The following is a 17606-nucleotide window of genomic DNA, read 5'->3' as shown; positions in this document are numbered from 1 at the left end:
CTCGTGAGAGGATGGAAGGGTTTCTGTGTTGTGTGTGTAAAACATGTCAGCTGTACCTTTCTGTTTGCTGCGGCTTTCACATCTTCCTCAAGGTGCTCAGGAAACTTTTCTCTTGGGCTTTCTCACTTTGGAATCTCCTTTCTTTAAACACCAAGACTGAAACATAAAGAAAGTCCAATTTTAGAGTGAAATGGAATTTTGTTTGTTTTTACAGAGAGCTTTGTTTGAGTAATTCAAGAGAAAAAAAAAACAGAAAAAGTTTTGTTCTTTTCCTCTGCAAACTCTGTGGTGACATTATGTTTATATTATTATTATTGTTATTATTATTATTATTATTATTATTATTATTATTATTATTATTATTATTATTATTATTGTATCTGGTTTATTATGTGAAATAGTCCTACATTTTACCCTATCTGAGTGCTTGTTCCATCCATGTAATGCTGCCTGTAAAAAAATCCTTAACTCCTTCAGGTAAAAATAAATTTTTATTATTAATCTTTTCATTAAATCCTCTTACTTTGAGTGTTACAGTAATCAGTATAACAATGGCATGAATTGGCATGTACATAATGTTTCAAAACTATAAAAACTCTAAACACACAAGGTACCAATGAGCAATTTAGCAAGCAGACCTTCACCATTAATGTGTTGTTCCCAAAAGTTCTGTTGCCACTGCTCAATATCAGAGTACAGGTATAAAAATGGCAGTTTTTCTTCTTAAAGCTTGAATTTCCACTCAAATAAATTGCCTTTTGAGATGTTTTTTGTACACTTTCTAAACCAGAGAAATCTTTCATCTATTTGACAAGAGTATAACTGAATGAATACCTCTAAATAAGGAGTACCTTGGGAATTTGTCTTTACTTTTTCTTACTGCATAAAAACCCAAAAGGTCCAAGTAAAGTCTATTAAATGGGGTGCATGGTGAAGGCATTAATTAATTTTTTTATGTACAAGATAATGGGCTGGGTCCTGCTCTCCTAACCTGGGCAAAATACAGGCTGCAATGGAAATTCTGCTTCTTTTACTTCAGCTGGAGCAAATCCTACACAGCAGCATCCCTTTATGCCACTGTAACAATCAAATAACTTAGAAAAGTGATCTCTCAAATTAATTCCTTCCAAAATCACATTAACCACCAACAAAAGAGATGGAGAATGAAAGGAAAATAGCTGCTTGTGTTTTACCTGTTTTGCCACCTGTTAACTGCAATGAATGAATAAACTGAACCCTGATGGGGAATCCTTGGATTTCCTGAAAAGAGGGTCTAGAAAACCAGCTTTCAAAGATACACTGGTGACTGAGTTCATAGAAGTTAAATTACAGTTATCCCCTATGCAAAATAAAAATACAGACCCCTGTGAAGGCCACCAACCAGTTAAAAACCCAAAAAGATGCTTTAAACAGTTTTAGTACCACAAATTCTAGTGAGAAATGAGCTTGCACACTGACAATAACTTTGGCAAAACCTGTTACTTGAAAAATTTATTTGCAACATTTCCCCCCAGATATTTCAAAATACTGCTTTTAGACTTCAAAAGCAACGCAGATCCAGTACAAATTTCTCTCTGTGAGCAAAGATGTTCTGCTGGAGATGTTTCACAGCACACACAGCTACCCCCAAAACTGGAAAAAGGCTGCAAAACAACCGAGCAGGAGCAGACCCACAATTAAGAAACAAATTTGACCAGGCAGCTGCTGGATCTGTACTTATTTTTACCTTACAAGCACTTACCTGCTGTCTCGGGCAACGTGTTATAAAGATATTTCCTAAAAGATTTTTGGCCAATGAATTATGGAGCTGAAATGGAATAACGAAGGTGGAAATGTGTCCCGTTATCAGTCACACACATTCAAGCAGAAAGCCAGTGCAGCACAGTAGATAGAACTATAAGCTCTGGGATCTTCTCATTCAACCAAGATTGCTTCATACAAAAGTTGACAATACACCACTGAAAGCCATTGTTGATATTCAACATTTTTTAAATAGCTGAACAGAATAGACAATAAGGCACGAAGGAAAACTCGGACAGGAGGCTGGCCTGGAGTCTGGGCTCAGGAAGGAAAAAAAACATTAAAAATGGACAATAAATATGTGATGCCCGTTTTTTGCCCCCCTGTGTGTCAATTAGCTGATCTTTACCAGGCTGAAATTCCACCAGTTTTAAAGGAAGAATAAAATATGAACTATTTTTTTCCCCCATCTAATAAAGTCTGGGTGCAGTTTTAAATGTTGGCACTGAGTGAGACACATGTTTCCATGGTTCACATCCACCACGAGCTAATGGAAATCAAGGAATTTGTGAAATCACTGGAAGATCCTCCCATTCATTGTTAGACCCCTCTGTCTAAACTGAGGAGAACATACATTTCAGTCCTTATATCAGAAAAAGGATTCATGGAAAATGCTTTTCAAAATAGTGAAAAATCAACATTTCCTGTTGCTGTCTCTGAGGCCCCTATTTATTTCCTCAATTAAAAGAGGTCAGGTCACAGTATCCTGAAAATTCATAATATGTTAGAGAGCTTGCACACAGCAGACAAAGCCTTATTCTAACAACTGGTGGTGTTGGGTTTGGACTGGCTCAGGTTTCAGTGCCAAAAGGGGAAAATTCTACCTTGTATAACTCTGTAAAACTGTATTATGATAAACAAACCTTATTTTTTTTTCCACTGGCACACCCGAAACACCTCGTGTGGATCATATTAAAACCAGTATGGTTAGCAGCCAGCAAAGGATGAGTTTAAACAATTTTAATTTTTGATAATCTAGATATTCCAGCAAAACATTCTACTTTACTCTGGCTCAGGACTATGCTTTTCTCCAACTCTACTTTGATTTTCATTGTGTGCTGCTTTGCCCAAGTAATTTATACTCAGTACTGTTTTAACCACTTCTTTTTTAATGAAGAACTGTCAGGTTATTTCAGGCCAGACCAAGTAGATTATGATGATGAATGTTGGAAGATCACTTTAACATGCTGGGTTTTTTTTTGTTTGTTAACCCTGTTGTATTATCCACTAATTCTGCTCCTGAGTTTAGAATGTGGAAGGTAACTGCCTTTTCAAGTGCATTTTCTCCTCTTGTTTTCAGCTAGTCCTGTTAGGTGTGCTGCTTGATTTTAGACATCACCTACGTTATTTAGACTTCCTTGAAGAAAGGACTTTACTTGGTTTGTGTCTTTGCTATATCTGGACTGCTCATTCTAGTAAATATCTGAAAATCTGTCCAAAACTTGTCACCAAGAATATATATTTTTGTCAAAAAACATATTTTCAGGTGAGTATGACTAATGCAAGAATTGCTCAACAGATGACTGTGAGCAGAGTGCCAGGGGAGGAATTCTGAGCAGGGAAGGGAAGGCTTGAGTACATCCTTCTAAATGACTTACTGAGTTCCCCTCAAAGTGCTTCCTCTAAAGGCAAGGATTGAAACCAGCTAATGAATACTTTGCACTCCTGCAAAGCACTGGGGCTGCAGCCCTTTTGTGAGTCAGAGGGGCCTCTAGGAAAGTGCCCATTTTGGTTGTATTTGACAAATTATCCATCCTGACTTTCTGCAGAAGTCACCAGCAGAGTGGGAACAGGTTGATCTTACCCCCCTTTGGTTCAGAGTCCATTACAGGGCATCGCTACAGACCAGGTTTGCCCTGACCTTGTGAGCAGGAGCTGTGAACAGGAGTGGCCAAATCACTCCCTCAACCACAGAAAGCCAAAAGAGTGGGAATGAAAACTGCCAGGCCTGACATCCTTGCACCTGGAATTGTCCTGGCAGTCCACTTGATGCACCCTTGGATGTCAGAATTTACAAAGAACAGATACAACTGCACAGGTTTTCCTAAAGCTAACTCGTACTGAATCCTGCAAGGTGTCCAGCCCAAGGTGAAAGACATTTTCCAAGTAAAAAAAAAGAAACAAGTTTGATGCCTTCATTTGTATCACAAAGAAATCAAACAAGCACAAGGTGCTTTGCTGTACAAGTGGCCTTCAAGTCAAGGGCCCTTACAACAAATGGGTAGAGCCCTTTCCAAATCTTTGTTCCCAAAGCCTAGCCATGATGATGATGATGATGATGGTCTTCAAGTGTGAGTCACACAACTCCACCCACCCCCATTTCAGTGAAATCACCTTCAGTGATTTTCAGTCAGTTCATTGGTGATGGTGGAAATCTTCGCGTGCTTGCAATAAGTCTGCAGGATTGGGTCTAAACCAACAGGAGATATGACCCCTCTGTTGAACACTGTTCCCTCTCTCCTTGTTCCTGTGAGATCACTAAAACAACTTTCCACAGGAAATCTAAACATCATATCAGAGTAATTTGCGATACCTTTTTAGATGCCTCTCTTCCTTCTTGACACTCCAACTGAACAATTTTCACTGTACTTTGCAATCTAAGCAATTACATGAACGTCTGGGTTTCATCAGGGCAGGAAATCTAAGCAGCTCTGGCAAGGTCTTTTTGTGCAGCAGCACTCCTGTGAAAAACCCAGTTCTAAATGCATTCGACTGCACTCCAAAGGTATGTGAGAAGAAATTGGGATATGAACCTGAGCTCTTTTTACACCTTATCCAAAGCTGTGAACCACAGAGCACCTGAGCTTTCAGACAGGCAGAAGACTTTAAATAAGGAAAGGAATCCACCATTAGTTTTCCAGGTCAGGTTCCTCCTGTGTTATTACACAGACGCTACAGACACACTGTCTGTTTAAAATTTGCCTCTTCTTAAAAGGATAAGAAATTCTGTTCTCAAGCCCCCAGTGTTTCACCCAGTGGAATTCTAAAATTGTCAGTAATAATTCTGTAAATTATGTCTACAAGAAAATTGCAGTTTTACCCTTCTGAAGGGAAGGATTATTTTACCACACAGTCCAGTGTTCACCTCTGAAAATCACTTATTAGGTTGCTCAAATTCACAAACTGCAGTTGTCAGGGCTATCATAAAGTTGTATGCAACATCAATTTAACGATAACATTACACTGGTTTTCTCCCTGGTCCTGCATGGAGCCTGTGAATTGGTGGGAAAGAGATATTCAATCCCAATGTATTCCTGAACAATGCAGAAAATGACAGATCTGCGTTCTGAGGACATAACATCCACCTTGTCCACATTTCATTGGGATCCTTTCAAACCACTGCCAATCCCACTTCCAGATAAGTACAGGACATTACAGGTATTCAGAAACTGTTTAAATTATTTTAAAAGTTTTAGGTTACTGCTTTAATTGCAAAGTCTTAATTTTCCTCTCCTATTAAAGCCATGATACGGATTCCCCTCTCATTGTTATAATTTTCTGTGATATAAGCCTGCTATAATTTAGCACTCAACTGCACTGAATCCCGTTATGAAGTCTCATCTTATATCACACAGAGTATATCTGAGTATAAAACATAAAATGCTTAGCTTGTAAGGATAGGGAGCTTGTCACCTCTTTAATTTGATCACTAAAGTAAAATTTCAGATTAAAATAAAGTTGGACTATAATGGCAAGATAATGCTAAATATCCAGATTTTTAAAATGAGTGACACACAGGGCATTTCAGAGATAGAGATATGTGTGACCTTCACAGAAGTTAATTAAAATAGGGAGGAAAAAAAAAATCAAACTGCTTTTTTTTTTTCTAGGAAGTGTGTATTTCAAATGTCCCTGGCCCTAACCAAGAGATGGGGTAGTGCAACAAATCTGCTATTTCCCATACAAGGTCCCCTTGAATAACTTCCCTCTGGAGATTGGCACACTGAGGATGCCTCTGACACTATGATTTTTAGATGTTTAACAGAAATTCTCTTTTGCTGGTCCAGACATGACATTGGTCTAGGCTTTGAACATTTTATCAATAGAATCTTAGAATTGTTTAGGTTGGAAAAGACCTTTAAGATCATTGAGTGCAACTGTTACTTCTGTCTAATGATTTTTTTTTCTTAATGTCACTATCTTAAATTCACAGTAACAAGTATGTTGCAGTGATAAGTACACAGACTCCCCGGTTTACTGAATTCTTTTACAGCAATAAGAACAAAGTTGGAACAGTTTCAGAAGGGTTGACTAAGGGGAATCTATGACACAATAAACAACTTCATGGTCAGGCTGTAGTTCCAGGTGGTGGGAGGTCAGTGTACAAGAGCCATGAGTCAAAATATTCCAACAGTCTGGGGACTAACTGGTGTTCTATGGAATGTCATCTTAAACTTGAGAAGCCTTTTCCAGTCTAAGTCTTGCCAAAGTGTTATGATCCCGTAAAAAGCTTTAGTTTCAATGAACTGACATTTTCTGATGAAAAAACGTTTTGTTTAAACATTCCTTGATAGCACTAATGGTGTGTGTGTATATATATATACATATATATGTATGTATGTATATATATAGGTTAAATAAAAGATTTGCCACTGCTAAAAGCCATAAAAATGATTGCAAACACGTTTCAATTATGGGAAGGGAAAAATTGCTAACAATGAGTGGCTAAAGACTTGCTGCTCACATAAAGACACACTTTTTTTTCCTGGCACAATTGTGGAGCCTCAGACATGGGAGGTGGGCTTGGGGGGAAAAGATGCAATAAACAGTGGACTCCCTTTTTTTACAATGAATTTTCATAAAAATATCTACAAAAAGGCCAAGTTAGCAGTGTTGGATATTACAATGTATTTGATTAATTTTTTCTTTTTTTAATATAAAATTGTCAGATAATCTTGTCCCGCAAAAATACTACATTTTAAAATTCACCGTGGAGCTGTCAGGCTCCCACAGCCTCTTAGAGCTGGAGCTGGTCCTGAGCTTGTGCTCCTTGTCAAAATTTAATGAGACGACCAGTTCTAAAATAATTGAATTTTCATATCAGAGCGAACCAGGATTACTCAGACAATAAAAATGCTGAGTCCTGTACTGTTACTGGCAAATACCTTTTGCTTTGCTCATGAAATCAGTATGTAAATGTTCAGGGTTTGTATTTAAGGCATCTTATGCATTTAGAGTTGTAGTACTGGCAATAATTTCAAATGGTGCCGTTGATAAGTAGCTGGTTTTTTTTTTTTCCATAATGTTCAAACTGTAATTTGTTTGGCGAATCAGGATAAGCATTTGGTTTATATTTTATATAAATGTTAATGCGGCCGCAGTTTAATTATATTTCTTAACTTTTAGCATTTCAAAAGTAGAATTTGAAGGCCACTCCATCAGATTGTCTTGCTTCCATGGAACACTTCTAATATGGAGCACAGTCCCACTGACTTATGGCTTTAAGAAGTGGAACTGCCCAGGAAGTCGGTGCTGCTGCAGATGCTGAATCCGTGTGGGGAGGCACCAAGAGCAGCAGGATGCTGGACTTATTCCTCAGCCTGCAGGTTGAAAAGTCACAGGCAAAAGGTCCCCATCAGAGGCACAAAAGGATTAAAAACCAAACCAAACCAAAACCCTGCCCCTAAATGGGGCTATTTACGTAAAGGCTTCAAGCAAAACTAAAATGTGCCCCAATAATTCAGTGATTGCTGCTACAGAAATGTGGAAATAATTGGATGCATTCTCAAGAAGCCCTTAGGCTGAACGTTACTGATATCTCTTTTTCTTGTTGTCCAGAGGTTATTTTGAGGTACAAACCCACAGGAATAAGGGTAACTAAACTTTTCAAGCAGGCCAAATGTCAGTGACGGTCCCACCAACAGAATTTTGCTGGTCTGCATGAAGTTGTGCTGAATTTTGAATGTGTGACAGAGACATATTTGACTGTGATTCCCAGGGAAGAGCTCCTGAGCAACTCCTGGCAAATAAAAGGCCTCTGATCCGTTTTCACAGGATGCTTTCCAGCCCATCTCTTCTTACAAAACACACCAACTCTCCTCAGTATTAACACCTAAAGCAGAGTTAATAATACACACATAATTTTGTTTCCCTGTCCAGCTCACCCAATTTAATGGATGTTCACGTGTACCTGCCCAGACCTGCTACAGAAAAACCCACAGAAGAGAGGGAAATTCAGACAATATGTTTCCAAACACAAAGGAGTCTGTGGGACAAATTTCCATCTCTGATAAAAGATGAACTGGAAAAAACCTCTCAGCTGTGCCTGCAGTCCTGCACCTTCCCAGAGCCAGGGAGGAGCCTGCACTGCCTGATGGGAGCTGTAGTTCAATCCTGAAGGCTGAATTTTAAGGAAGGAAGAAATGCAGGACAGAGGCAACCTGTGAAGGCTCTTGTAAAACCTGTAGAGCCAAGGGAACATCTGATTGTTTTAATTACAGCAATATTACTTGGGAAAGTGATTATTCACAATCACATCAAATGGCATTGTGTGTTCAAGTGCATTTGTTTTCCAGCCTACAATCTTAACCACTTCCTGAGTACATAATTGATATTTCCCTTTTTTTAGAAGACAACCTTCATTGATATTTCTGCAAATAAAATTTACGTGATAGCATTGTTAAAGAAGCCTTATTTTCTGTCATGTTTTCCATCAGCCGAGCATGGAACCTCAAAGCTGCAGATAGTTCTGAAAATTGATCGTGGCACGTTTTATTAATATAAATTATTTGTATAAGGGTGCTCAATCTGCCTGCCGAGTGGCCTAGTATTTTGCCTTTCACATGAAGCCCATGAATATTTAGTCAGAGAGAAGGCTGCACAGATTCAGGGGAGGTATAGTCATACCAAAACAACAGTATATAGAAACCCAATTTTTGATATGCAGAATAACAAACAGTAATTTCTCTGTTTCACCTGGTGAGTTATTTAACAATACAAATGGTAGACTAGAAACTGGGAGAGAAGATTGAGAACCAGAATGAAAAGCTCAGAAAAAAAAATTAGAAAACTGAGGTTAAGCTTGCCAGGGAAAGGGGACAACATGTGAGGAACATCATCTCTCTCTCAGATGAGGCTTTTTTCCATCAAGAGGTGGAGTGAAATAGTATTTATATTGTTCCAAGTTATTACCAGTTAAGCAGTCACAGAATCATGGAATGGTGAGGGTTGGAAGGGACCTTGAAGTCAACTTGGGCAGCTTCAGGCTGTCTCTGTCTTTTCTTGTTTGCCTCATGTCATCATTTCCTCAGAATTAAATTTAGTGTTGGTTCTGGTGTGATGGCACCTCTGTTCCTCCTGAAAGCTTTCCTGGTAGGAATGACTTTAATACCTTGCATATTTCTCTCCCTCAGTTATGAATGCATTTTGCCCACTGAAAATTGCTGCTGGCAGGAACTGTGTGTCAAGTAATCAGGTGTCACCTCTGTGCACTGGAGAATGCTCTAAAAGACAGCACCCCTGAGCAGGGCACAACTGCAAAGGTGACTCATGAAATCAGCAGTGTGTTATTTTCAAAAAAACCCTGAAAAATATATGAGATGTAAGAGACACAGAAGAAATAAAATCCTGGGACAATTTCTTAAAGCCTTTGAAATAGGGAAATATTGCAAAGTGAGATCAAATTCTGTACTTCAGAACGCGAGTTTCTACCCAAATACCCATTCACAAGAAAATAAAATTCAAGAACAGGCTCAAGACTGAAACTTTTCACACAGATACAAAGCAGGATAACTTGGGAAGGCCCTAGAGTGGACAATGAAAAAGTTCAGGTTCCATAACAAGAGGTGTTTCCCACCTTGGCTAAAGGATAGTGCCTTGTGTCAGAAATAGTATGTTTCTCAGGTTTTGGATGGCCTTTTTTCATATTTCCAGCAGGAAAAGCTGTACCAACAATGATATTTGTGCAACTAAGACTATTGCTCTTTTTTTTTTTTTTTTGATGAGTGGTGGAACTTACAGAAAACTTGATTTTATGTTAAAATCCCAAATGAACACAGTCAGCTGCTTTCACTGGCTCTGCTGCAGTGCTGGTGACATCCAGAACTACCAGAGGAGTAACTGAGCCAGTTTTGGGTTACATTTATACCAGCTGCACAGAACAAGTGGCTTTTGTAAATGCAGAGTTCTGCTAATTCACATGAATGCACTGGCTTTTGAAAGTCTGGCTAAATTGTGATGGAACAGTTAAGAGAAGGTAGGTAAAACTACTTAATGTGTTATTAAACAGTTTAAATTCTCTAGAGATTCAGACTTTTCATCTTGAACCTAAAATTCAGTGTTGCTGCTTTTTGTAATGATGCACCATTACACCTTCCCCTCCCCTTTAGCATTTCCATTGGAGTAACTTCTCTTAAGAGCAATTGTGTAAAACCACATCATTTCTGTGTGCAGTTATGACCTTACTGGGGAGTCAGTGAATGAATCCTCATTGGGATGTACCAGCTGAAATGTGCATTTTGCCCCATGGCTAAAAAAGAGCAAAAAGAGTCACTAATATGGTCTTTTACCCCCTAAAAGAGTTTAATACCCCATTTCCTTATCTTAGATCAACTTTATTGTAACACAGTAATTACACAGGAAAGAAAAGTAAGGATCACAACTTCAGCCACATTTAACCTCCTTTGATCTCCCAGGATTCTCTGCACTAAGGGCTCAAGGAAAGGCCTTCACGGACTTCCTGATAACTGGATGAGTGATTATCCCCCTTGTTAATGGGCAATGATATAGAAAACTCTTCCATATGTACAGAATATTCATGAGGGGGCTGCACAAGCCGAGATAAGAACAGAAGATGCCACCAGCAATCACTTATAAGAACACTGTGAAAAAATACTCTTGCTGGGGGACACTGTTACACTTGGAACAGTTTGTGGGTGAGGGTGAGAGGAGGGCAGAGCCATTGGTGTCCCACTGGCAGCATAACTGGGAGGCAGAGTCTGCTCCCCATGACTTGAGTTTTACCAGTTAAGGGCACTTGGCAATGTGATCTTCCCATGGAAGGTGTCCTTGCCCATGACAGGGGGGTTGGAAGTGGATGATCTTTAAGGTCCCTTCCCACCAGGACCATTCTGCCATTCTGGGACTCTTTCAGCTGCCACATGCCCCCTGTGGTGTTCACCTGCACCTGGAATCTCAGCCTCAAATCCACACAACCGAGACAGAACATAAATTAATGCCCAGGTGGTACAGCAGGGGTGGAGTGGCTTTCTTTGGGAGAAGCCAAGACTGTCTGAACACCTGAGGGGCTGCCCTTCATCAGGGAGTCAGAGAATTGTGAAGGCTGGAAAAGACCTTTAAGACCATCAAGTGCAACCTGCCAAGCCAGCACCACCACCACTGAGCTTTCTTTACACACGGCCAATACAATTTATTCCTTTTTTTTTTCCTCCCCCTGTATCGATAGGAACGTAGTTTTTGTAATTTCTAAAAAAAAAAATGCTCTAGATTTGAAAACTGTTTCTGCAAAAATCCTTTATCTGCCTCCCTTCAGAAGTGCAGCAAATCCCAATATGATTTATCGGATGTCCTTGCTTCCGAAAGGCATTGTGGCTACTGAAATAATGAACTACTTGAAAGTCACATTTAATTTACTTCCAAAGAAACAAGCTAGCATTGCTCAAGGTTGCTGGGGAAACAGGAAAGCTGCTTTAGGTCAGTTTGCAGCAGGGAAGACCTACTGATATTTTGCAATTTGCACATGGTCACCATAACTTTACCAATCTCTTATTTTCAGAAACCTATTTCTGACTTGGTGTTAAATATTCATCTTCATTCCCACTGCGTGGCCTTGTTTTCAGCTGTGGATTCAGACTCATAAATCTGACTTAAAAATAAGCAGGTTTATCACAACTGTGTCCATATGTCTTCTTTGGGGGCCCATTTATCAAAGAATGCATCCAATTTCAGCCCAAGAGAAGCCCACAGTAGGCACAAAAATCTCATTTCTTGGGCTTCTACAGTACCAAGGTTGTGTGCAATTTCAGCTGATCAGACCCTTTCCAAAACCTTTTATTGGTTCCTCTTAGGCTTTCCTGCTTTAAAGAAAAGTTCTAATAGTTGCCAGAGTTGTAAAATTCAGTTACTGTGTGCTCTACTACAAACAAAAGGAAAAAATCGCATTTGAAGGCAACGTGCCTGAGTTCTGCTCATCCTCCTCCTGGAGGCAAATCAGAACCCCCTTTTCCTGAGGTTGCAGTAGACAGGTGTGATTTCACATGCACAGGCAAATTCATTCCAAATTTACTCAAGGCTGCAGTGGTAAAATGACTGGACCAACAGACATAAGGAAGCCTCTCATGGCAGCAAGAGAAGATAACACAGGTCTGCAGTGCTCAGGCCTGTGCTCCTTGCTGGAGGAGTTTTCTCCCAATACCCAGTGTTATCCTAGAGGTCAATCTGCTAAAATCATGTCAGTCATATGAGTTTTGTGAGCAGGAATAAAAGAGTTATCTATGCCTTACCATTTAATTAGTACGTTATTTATCTTTTGCAATCCCAGGTCTACAGTGAGCACAGCTTAAAGTTCAAAATTAACCAAGAAAAAATATTAACCAAAATTAAGGTGCTTAAAATAATTGATGGTGTTGAGTTCAAATTGCTCTCTGTTAGTCTCATAGAAGCACAATTTAGAGAGCAGCCTAAAGCAAGAGATGCACAATATCTCTGATGTAGAGAGTACATTGTCTAATGTACATAGCAGACTGAAGAATTGGATTTTGGGGCTCTCAAACCATTACAGCAGGAAATCTCTGGTCCCTCAGGGCATGCATACCTGTGCTGCTGCTGGGGAGGGCAGGAGGGGCTGCCTCTGATGGGCAGTGCTGGAAACCAGTTGCATCCTGCTCAGAGTTCATCCATTCTCTTGCAAATGTAAACGTTGCCACTGCCCGGTGAGACAGTGCCCACTGCCCATTGCCATTGCCCATTGCCCAGTGAGACAGAGGATGGGAGACTCGACAAAACCGGGAGTGCATCGAGAATGGGACCCTGGACAGGTCAGTGGAGCCGCCCCACAGCAGGGGCTGCTCAGGGGGGGCCCCAAAACGGGGCACTGCCAGGATGCTCAGGCACAAGGAACTCATCCTTCCCGGGGCACTGATGGATTGTCAAACACAAAGGATCCAAGGAAAGCCCCTCTTTCATGGGACACAGAGCCCTGCGACCAAAGACACATTGCTGGTGGAATTGGTCACAAAACTGAGCCTGAGTGGGCAGCCAAACCACATTTTAGAAAGAAATCCTGATGACCATTTGCTGAACAACGCTGATGTGGAATCCTGGACCAGGAATGGTTCTCTAATTAAAATTCGCTAACAAGTATTTTACAACATAATTCTAAGACTTTTGCTCTTGGCATTGTCTGGTGTTAAAATCCCAGAAAAGGAAGTGAGTTGTGCCAGCGACAGTATATTCCTGTAGTTTGATGCCATTCTTGGTTGCTTAAAAATTAACTGAACTTTTACACCAGATTAATTAATGTAAAGTGGATTTTCTGGGAGGGGAAAAAAATGAAAAGGAAGATAGCTCATTAAAAAGGAAAAGGTCAGGAGCTAATTAGGTCTAGTCAGCCCTAGAGCTGACTCACTGAGGGTCAATGCTGCTATACCTAGGTTTATTATGCAGTAAAATCAAGGTATTTTATATTGATTGTGATTTTATCTTAAGATACCTGATGTGTGTTAGCTACTGTGAGGTAGTGCCGGCTCTGAACAACAGCTATAGCCTCACTAATAATCAGCACATATGAAAAATTCTGTACTAATCTATTGGATACATGCAGATTAGCAGTGCTAATCCACTGATTTTAGCCAGGTGCCAGTTGCTTTCTTTGCAGTGGATTGGAAAATGATACATCATGTCAGAAACAAAGTACAGGAAATATTAGCTAAAATCCAATCTTAAGAGCAGAAGGCTTTCCCTCAGCCCTGTTAGCACCTTATATGTGTCATCTTCTCCCTCCTACTTGTGTTGCTCCTCCTTACTTCTCCACTGTTTCTGAGTGGAGACAGTGCTGAGCTGTGAAAGAGCAATTCCAGCCTGGCTCAGGTTCTGAACACTCTGGCCACACCTCCCAAAGAGCTGAGTGTGATTTTCTGAAAGAACAACCCAAGGGAGTATTGCAAAACTTGGGTTGTTTTTGACCACAGCAGCAAAGAGCTCCACTAAGGAAAGTACTGCTCTGCCATCTTTAAGATAAATTCATAATTTATCTGGAAGACAAGCTTGCTTTCTTAGAGGAAAACCTCCTCCACTGCTCAGGAAAGGACATCTGAGTGTTTGATACCACAGGTCTGTGAGCAGCCAGCTTGGATTCCTTACACAAACAAAGGTCAGGAGCTCATTTTTTACAGCTCCTCTGGAATACTGGGTTGCTCCCCAATACTCATTTGGACCATGTAACACCGAGGTCTGGCTGAGCCTGGAGACTTTTATGGCAGATTCTGTACAAACTGAGAGCAAAAGAGTTCCTGATCCACAAAACTTCCAAGAAAAAGACACCAAGGAAGGAAAAAACCCACAGATACACCTATGCACAGTAAACTTTACCTCATGGGATGCCACACAGACCACACAGCTTCACAAAATTACTTCTTATATTCAGAATAGTTTTCACCCAGAACTTTCAGTTTTCCAGATTTTCATCTGCGGAAAGACAGAGAATAGAGAGAGTTCTAGAAAGTGGAATTAAAATGGAAATGCTAAAGGATGTTCTAAGATGAAAAATCGAAGTTGCTGAGGATAAATTGGTTATTCACTGATAGCTAATTTAGAGCATAATCACCTAGTCCTACCTGAAGAGTAAACACATTATCATTGGGAAACATTTTCCAGTGGAATAAATATAGGAATTTATAACAGTATTAAGAGACCAGATTAAGAGATTTCCGAGAAATCAGAGCTTTGTACCAGGAAAAGTCCACTTATCTACTGTGAAATGTTCACATGTGTGGAGTGCAGCCTCCTTCATGCCATCAAGCTGAGCCTGCAGCCCTGAGAATTACACACACTCAGGACAGGGCAAAAATAGGTAATTACTATCTCTACATGATGCTATTGTACAAATTAGTATATCCTGCATCTCTCTGAAAAGAAAATGAGGCATGTGGTTTTCTGCTGTGTTGTAGACTCAGCAGACAATAAACTGATCTCTCATGAGAACACAGCAATGCCAAGTGTTGCCTTGTGCCAACAAAGAAAAAGAAGGAAAAAGAAGAAGAAAAAGGACAAAATGATCAGGGAAAACATGGAATTCAATGGAGAAAGTGATTTAATTGTGTGGGGGGAAAAAACCAATATTCTTATGGAAAAAAAAGCTCTTCAGTGGAATTGAGGGTTTATAACAGGTAATGGAAAATAATTTTTTTTAAAAAAAGCCATAAATTTGACTTGATAATGTCAGTTTAATTTAAAATGCTGCTAAGTCTCCCAATGTACATTAGTGTGCATGTTAAGATTGGTGTGTCCATAAAGGCACTCCAACAGCAACACACAAAGCCATGCTAATAGGGTTAGGTGCTCAGGATATAAGGTAACATAAGTGCCATTTGATGCAAGAGTTGCTAGGGAAGGCTATTTTTTTTTTCCTGTCTCTTAATTAAGTGAATTTAGTGCTTTTGAAAGGTGCCAGATTGACAATCCTGGGACTGAAGTACTTTATTCATGGAGCAGCCAGAGCCCAGGGAGAGTTTCGTCACCCTGCCCCTCAACCTTGACCTGCAGGGCTCACCTCCAGCGATGAGCAGGGCTGGGGACTCAGTTTCCAAGCACCTTCATTCTCTGGCCTCTCTGGGGAGGCTGCTGATAAAGGTGCTAATTAGGGCCAATTGTGATGGAGGGTTTTGTGCTGTGAACACCTGTCCATTTAGAACTGAACTGGGAACACCAGCTTTTTTTAAATTTTTTTTTCCATACGGGGCACAGCACAGCCTCTGACAAGGGAGGATTTTCTGAGCACTGCTGACCCGGGGCCAGGGCTGAGGGAACATGTACAGCAAAGGCAGCTCGAGCATTGCACTGAACCTCACCCAACTCTTTTTGAAGGGAGTAAATGGGAAAAATGGTTTTTAAAATATAATGTTCATCCTACTGCTTTGGTGACTCCTTTCCACAACTCTCCTTCTTGACTTCTGCCTCTGAGGTGGGTCTTCTTTCAAGCCTGACAGACTATTTTAGGAAAACATGAAAGACCAAAGAAAGACCAAAAGAAAAGGGCAAAACCAAAGAAAGACAATAATTAATTCAGCAGAGCAATTAATGATGTCTGGGGCTACCATAAATCTGGAGTATGAGAGTGCTTGCACAGCCTCCATTCCTCTCTGCCATGATCCTGTGGAGAAAGGGGATCCATGTCCATCTGAAAAATGGAGCAATGGGAAGGGATTGTTGTTGAATAAAACACTTCAAATGACCAAGCTGACTTCTGCTTGTTTTATGGCTTCTTTGAGGACACTTGTTTTGAACACTGTGGTTTCCCAGAACCACACACAGTACCTAAGTTGGATGATTGGATGCACATAATGACATTTCACATAATTTCTTGTAATTCTACTCTGATGCAGCTTTTATTCCTTGGTGATGATAACCATTACCAATCTAGAAGCAAAAACTCCCCCAAATCCTGAAACTTTTCTAAGTTCTTTCCTTTTTACTTGATTTAGCACAGGAAAGTCAAATAAAAGTCCCGCTGTAAATAAACTGAGAACTAAATTGAGGCATCTAGATTGACATATACAGCAGAGTTCATTTTAAAATTAAAGAGTCTTAAAATGTGTATGTTTTGTTTCTTTTTTTTTTTTTAATTAGAAAAGGCTGACTCCACCTCTGTAAAGGTGTAATAGAAGATACACCAGCTTAGCCTTCTTGACATCAGCAAACAGGCTGAAAAAACATTCTCAGGAGAGAGCTAATCTCCTATCACAGTTGAATAGCAGTGCCCTGATGGGAAAGGTTTGGGTGAAAGTTGGAATGAGAAGTGTCTGTAGCTGCTTGTGGCAAAACAAGCTTTTCTGCAGCACTTTTGCCCCCTGTCTTAAGTGTTTCTACTGAGTGAATAGCGGGTGCTTCGTGTGACTTACCTGCAGAATGGAGCATCTCCTCAGCAGGAATTTTGGGCTACCCTTACCTTCTGAAAGGATATGCAAAGGTGTCCTGGATTATGCATTAGTCCCATCTAACTTTCCACATGAGGATGACATGGTGATATGGTTCGAAGCTGGCTCCCGGCCAAGTCTCCAAACCTTACCACAAAAAGTCGTGTCCGGTGTCCCCCCCCACCCCAAACCTCAGGGAGAAGAGGGAGAAAAACAACCAAGAAAGCCTGAAACGAGAGAGAGACAGCTAAAGTGATATATATATAAATATATTTACACTTATGTTACACTTATATACAATTGAAACATATATACAATTTCACAAGGGAAAGGGAAGGGGGAAGGGAAAAGGAACAAAACCAAAATAATATATATGTATATATATCCCAAAGAGTAGCCCAATATCTAGCAACTAAAAGAGTTAGCAAAGAAATACCTCACTGCTCTCCTTGAGACAGCCGAGAGTCGCTCTGGACCGATCGCCGGCAACCTCCATCTCCCAAGGTCGGCAAGGCCCAACCAGGCCTCGCTCCACAACATGGCGGACCCGACAGCAGGGAACCTGCACCTCCGAGCCGCCGGGAGGAAAGAGAGCGAAGGCCTCTCCTCCTTTCTTCTTATAGCCTGGCTTAAGATAAAAAACGTAGGGAATACTGGGTAAATCTGGGCCCTTCCTTGGCTACAAAGTGGTCACCAAGGAAGGCCCGGACCAAACTA

The sequence above is a fragment of the Manacus candei genome, unplaced genomic scaffold (genome assembly GCF_025592945.1).
Source record: "Manacus candei isolate 608988 ecotype Guabito, Panama unplaced genomic scaffold, ASM2559294v1 h1tg000003l, whole genome shotgun sequence".
Lineage (NCBI taxonomy): Eukaryota > Metazoa > Chordata > Aves > Passeriformes > Pipridae > Manacus > Manacus candei.
The sequence above is the reverse complement of the archived record's forward strand: the minus strand, read 5'-3'. Positions refer to the sequence as shown.